General features: G+C 47.1%; 1 long non-coding RNA gene across 1 annotated transcript in view; it reads left to right on the top strand.

Moving 5' to 3' along the window:
* The window catches only part of LOC144165273 (uncharacterized), a 41,916-nt gene extending 41,341 nt beyond the window's left edge, over window positions 1-575 (top strand). The window contains exon 3 of the long non-coding RNA XR_013321431.1: window positions 362-575. This is a non-coding gene — a long non-coding RNA (uncharacterized LOC144165273). The remainder of the gene's footprint in view (window positions 1-361) is intronic.
* The last annotated feature ends 5,425 nt before the right edge of the window (window positions 576-6,000 follow it).

The raw sequence follows: 6,000 nt of genomic DNA on the forward strand, positions 1-6,000 counted from the left end.
ACAAATCTTCTCTGGTAGCAGCAGCTACTGAAATTTTAAGCAGCGTCATTATAAGTAGTGATATCAATATTCCTGAGTCTTTTTTCTGAAGGTACCCCACTATTGGCATGTTGAAGGAAAGTGAACCTCCCATATTTTTCATCTTTCGCAAACCGGTGTTTTGCACCACTGAGGTTTCATTGTGACTTACAGCGTCATATCCTTTCACTGCGTAGTGTATTCTCTATAGATATACCACCCTTGTCTTGGTGGATCAGTGAAAATCGTAGGGGTAAGCTTTTTTTGTAACATCTGCAGGTGATTTATTAGGTTGGTCTAGCGATTACATATGCTATTTTTTGTGCATGCTATTCATTTTCAGTGTGACTCTTCCGAGAAGAATGAAGACGACCCATGTCCTCCAGATTGCCCTTGCAGACATGATGGCAATGGACCCCAAAAAGTGTGTCTCAACAAAACTGTTTTTAATAGTGAGCCCAGAATGCTGCGTTGAAGACATTTGAAATTTGGCGCATCATATTTTTTTGCAAATGTTCTACCAAAAATAAATCCAATGAAATATATTTATGGCAATAGTTGCTGGCCGCGCAGTGTTTTGTGAGCGTTTGGAATATCTCCTGCTTTAGGCGAAAGAAATAAAGGCCAAATGATTAAAATAGCTTTAGTCCAGCATTCGCAACTCACTGTTAGCGTATGCAGCACCAAAACCGCTTCTATATTTACCGTCAACCAGGCGAGCAGCGAGAAAGTTACCGCGGGAGAGTATTAGCAAGGCCATCTCGCATTTCCTAATTAAGGTGAAATGTAATTGTTGGCTTCCAGGAACGCTACCAGGTGCAAGTAATTTCGCGTACCAAGAAAGGTACGTTGCATGGCATATTTTTTGTTAGCTATATGTGCACAAGGTTAGACCCCATTTTTATTTCACTGAAGCCCCAATTTCCACAAAGTGTTCCATACTCACAGAAAATGTACACCAGGCTACCTAAGCGGCGAGAAACGCACCAGGAAGACAGGCTTCTGGGGTACTGCTTCAATAGCCATCAGGACCATTTGTGCTGACTACAATTTTTCTCTATTCAGAAGTGTGCTCCAGGCCACGAAAGGTCAAAAACGTTTGCCTCACTTTAGTTTTTCTGCAGGTCTTGCCCCAGTTTGTCACCATAAGGCGGACGAGATCAACCATTTGTGGCCGATGACTTTCACCAACAGGAAATATTCGTACTAACGTACCCTGCGGCCAGGGTACTTCTGGTCAAGGGCCGTCGGTGCCTCGCCATGGATAGACGCTCCCAGAAAATCTGTTTGATGCTCCAGTTAGGGGTCCATAAAATTTACTTTTTTTACCATTTTCAATTGACGACGACGAAGTGATACGTATCGCATCGCTGCTCGGTCGGTCTTCTAATTTTTGGGTTGCTTAGCGTTTACCTCGCCGGGACGCCGCTCCCTTCAAGCGGATATGATGGAAGCGGAGCCTGCGGACACTGCGCCAGGTAACCCGCCGTCGGATAGTGCCATTCCAAGAAAACGAATCTGCCTCTCGAGTGAGGCCGGCTCCGAGGACACCGAGCTGTATTCTACGTCCAGTGATGACAGCACTAATGACGACTTCGAGTTACCTATAGGGAAGATGGCGAAAAGAAGGCTGCGGGCAGCGGCTCCACTGTCGGCTGGAGCGTCCTCTACATCGAGCGCATCGACTGTTACTACCCCGGCAGGGCCCCCTGTTCATACCGTCTTGTTCGTGCCGGAGTCCCCGAAGGACAAACTCAGGATGCTCAACCGGCAAGCGATTTCTGTTTCCTTAGAATTGATTCCACCGGGGAAATCAAGGAGGTCAGAATCAATACCCGAAAAAATATTTTGGCCATAGACGTCGAGCATTCAGCTGTAGTTGAAACGTTGCATCAACTAACCACGTTAGGTGAAATAAAAGTTCGTATCCACATATCTTCAGGCCAGGGCGCTTCCGTAAGCATTGTCTATGATGAAGACGTCTCCATTCCAGATGCCGACTTACCCATTCTCATAAAACCGGCGACGGAAGGCGCGACCATCAAGCAGGTCACTCGTCTGGGAAAATCGCGCTGCGTTCAGCTTGTCTTTCAAGGTGACTGCATCTCGGCACACGTAAGGTTGGCCACTTTCAGCACGCAGTTCGACCTTTTGTGCCGAAACCAATACAGTGCCACAAATTCCTGACGATTGTCCATGTCAAGAGTGTTTGTGGACGCGCCTATGTATGCTCGAAATGTTCTGGTCCTCCCGAAGCCAAAGCTTGCACCGTAGGTGTCTTTGAATGTGCCAACTGCGAAGGTGCACAGGACCCCTCTTCTAAGACCTGCCCTCGGCTAAAAGAAGAACAGAAGTTTCTGAAGGAAGCAGGTGGTAAAAGACCAATCGTCACAAAAAGACGCATCTGCAAAAGTGCGACGAGGCCGACGATCGCGACGGCGTAGGTCATCGAGCGCTGTTGCTACAAAGGGTGGCCACGACCTCTCACGGCAGGATCCCCCAGCGTGGCAGGCACTGCCTCCGCCACCACCCCAGTTGCTACCTCCACCTGCAATGCCGCTACCAGCGGAGTCAACAAGCCGCTTGGCTGCAGCTTCAACTGGGAAAGCCAACAAAACTGGGAAGTCGTCCCCACCGGCCGAGAATAGGCCCAGGCTGCAACCTCTGTCCCCTGCGGAGCCCCGACGGGAGCATGCCAAGTCACACCAGACTTCGAATGCTTCTTCAAACAAAGAAGATCTGCAAGTCATCGCAGTGCTAAGGGCGCTCATGAACGCCACTCGCAAGCTTCTTTATACTCTGAAAATGCCAGCCGCCTCATGCGCTTTGCAAGTCCTAGACGCCGTGGATCCACTACTTGCTAGCCTCGAGTGAAAATATGGCCCAGGTGTCTTCATTAGTACATCAAAAAACACTTGGAGCTTCCATTTTACAGTGGACCCGCCGCGGTGGCTCAGTGGCTAAGGCGTTGCGCTGCTGAGCACAAGGTCGCGGGTTCGATTCCCGGCCGCGGCGGCCGCTTTTCTGATGGAGGCGAAAAGCAAAAACGCCCGTGTGTACGAGATTTCGGCGCACGATAAAGATCCCCAGGTGGTCAAAATTAATCCGGAGCCCTCCACTACGGCGCGCCTCATCGCCTGCGTTGCGTCGGCGCGTTAAACCCCACAATCAATCAAATCATTTTACAGTGGAATGACAGAACCCTCCTCATTAAACCAAAACTTCTCATTAAAATAAATACAGGAATGGTGTTGAACGTGGGAAATGACAATACATTTTGAGAAAATGGTTGCAATCACTGTAACTCGCAAACATATCCGCTCATATTCCAATACGATTCCAATAATCGATGTATAAAGGCAGTAACTAAAGACAAATACTTAGGCGTAGCATTTACTTCTGACTTCCGGTGGAACGACCACATACCTCACATTGTTTATAGGGCAATGAAAAAACTTGGACACCTTAGAAGAACCCTCGGAAAATTAAAGCGCGAAATTAAGCTATTAGCATAGAAAACATATATCAGACCTGTGTTAGAATTTGCAGCAGCAGTTTGGGATCCCTACACAAAATCTAATATTTTAAGATAGAAAATGTGCAGAGGAAGTCTGTTAGGTTTATTTTTAACTCTTACAGCTGGCACACATCTCCATCAAGCCTATTACAGTCAGCAAACTTGGACAAATTGCAGGCCCGACGTTACCGAGATAGGTCAAAACTATTCTATCTCATATATTATGATAAACTCGGCATACCAAAAACTGAGTACATTGAACTGATCCAACCACACTCGACCCGGTCATACCACTCAAAAAAGGTCAAGGAAATAGAAAATATCCAGTGCAAGGAAGACGAGGACGAGGAAGGTAACAGACACAGCGCGGCCTCGTCCTCGTCCTTATCCTCGACCTCGTCTTCCTTGCGCTGGCTATTTTCTATCACCATGAACGAATACCAACTCACCCAGCTTGCCATTAAGGCCAAGGAATTTTCATGTCGTACAGATGCCTTCAAACAGTCCTTTTTCTTCCGCATAGCATCTGATTGGAATACTTTCCAACACGGTTGACTCCAACCTTGTACCTGCGTTCCTAAACGAACTGCCATAACTGGTTTTACAGTTTGTATTACGGTAAAAATTTTCCAGTGTGTTTCTCTGTTGTTTTAGTTTCCAACAAGTACGTTGTAATCTTACCTATTACATTGCTTCCATAAGTTTGTCATAACCATGGCTTGTAACTAGCTCTTCCGCGCAAACAAGTGTGTATGTGGGTGAGTGTAAAACTATGTCGACATTGTATAGTATTGTTTTTTGTATAATCACGCGACCTGTCTTCCTTACTGTTATTTTGGTGAATATTCTTGTACCACTTTCCCCCCTCCTGCTTAAAGCCTGAAAATCAGGCTAGCAGTATATCAATAAATAAATAAATAAATAAATAGGCCTAAAACCTCGAATTTCTGATTTTTTCCAGTTTGTGATTACAAATCTCTTCCCCATTATTGTGATATGTGAATCAAACCTACCCACTTCCATTAAACTATCCGGCTATCAAAGCATCGAATCCTCTACCTGTGATAAACGCAGCAAAGTAATGGTATTCATCCGCTGAGAACTTGCCTATACCGTGCATTCATTACGGCCGCACGACACCAACCTACATGTGTGCGTCAGTGTAAATACCCACAAGCTCTCCTTCACACTTCTCAGTGCGTTCGTTTCTCGATCAGCTAATATTGACGTCCAGAGATTTGAGTATGTCTTTAGAACAGCACCCGGCCCACCGATCATCACCGGAGATTTCAATGCCCACCACCCACTCTACAGAAGCTCCAAGAAGAACCACAGGGGCCGAAGACTCGCATCGTTGGCATCTCAATATGGCCTCTGCGTGCTGAATGATGGCAGCCCTACGTTTCGCTGTGGGACATCATATGGGAGCTCCCTGGATCTTTCCTTCAAATCAACTCGTTTGGCTGCCCGTCTACGCTGGTTCACTGCTATTGAAGCTCACAGCAGCGACCACATTCTCACATAAGTCAAGATTATAGGATTCAACTTTGTCGCCTACTGCAACCGCTATATAGACTGGCCTAAATTCCACACCATGATGAAGGACGCCTGCTGAGATGGACTTTCATAAAGCCTCGAGGTTCCTATCAGTAATGCAACCCAATCATCCAGGAGATATACCTGGTTACCTGCAAAAGTAACTGATTTTGATATTGAACTCGAACGCCTGCCAGCAATTCGACGGCGCGTCGAGCGATGGTACAGGCGTGCAAAATTCGTGCCCAACTTAAGGGTTGCCAGACGCACGCAGAAGAAAATACAGCGACGCATCGTACAGGTCCAGGCACGCAGGTGGAAATAATTTTGTGAGTCCCTCGGCCCTCGGAATTCTCTGACCTCTATATGGAGAACAGTGCGTGGACTGGCAACGCCTGTGCAGCAGCTATGCCCGTTGAAGGCATTGGCACTGCATGAAAACCGTCGGGAGTTGGAAGTTGCGGAGGATTTCTGTGTGAGGGTTGCTACAAAAACCGATAACATTGGATCTGCGAGGAACAGGCAAGCTCGTCTTTCGCGCGATGAACGTATGGACGTTCCCTTTTCATTGGAAGAATTAGGGGCAGCCCTGGCATCCTGCAGGTGTCGTTCTTAATTGGGGCATGATGGGGTAATGTACTCCACCTTATGCCACCTTGGCCGTGGAGCTCAACAAGCGCTTCTGAACCTATTTAACCAGACATGGACAGATGGTGTCGTACCCCTACAGTGGAAAACAAGCCATCTCGTTTGATTGCTAAAGACTGGTAAAATTCCCTTTGACCTGGCATCGTACCTTCCTATTGCCCTTGCAAGCTGCCTTGGCAAGGTCATGGAAAGATTGATCCTCACGTGGCCACAGTGGTACCTCGAGTACTACAACGCAAATCTGGAGGATATGGCCGATTTTTGACGAGGGCGTTCTTCTA

This window comes from Haemaphysalis longicornis, unplaced genomic scaffold (assembly GCF_048455015.1).
Source record: "Haemaphysalis longicornis isolate Haplotype H1 unplaced genomic scaffold, Haemaphysalis longicornis Haplotype H1 scaffold_14, whole genome shotgun sequence".
Taxonomy (NCBI): domain Eukaryota; kingdom Metazoa; phylum Arthropoda; class Arachnida; order Ixodida; family Ixodidae; genus Haemaphysalis; species Haemaphysalis longicornis.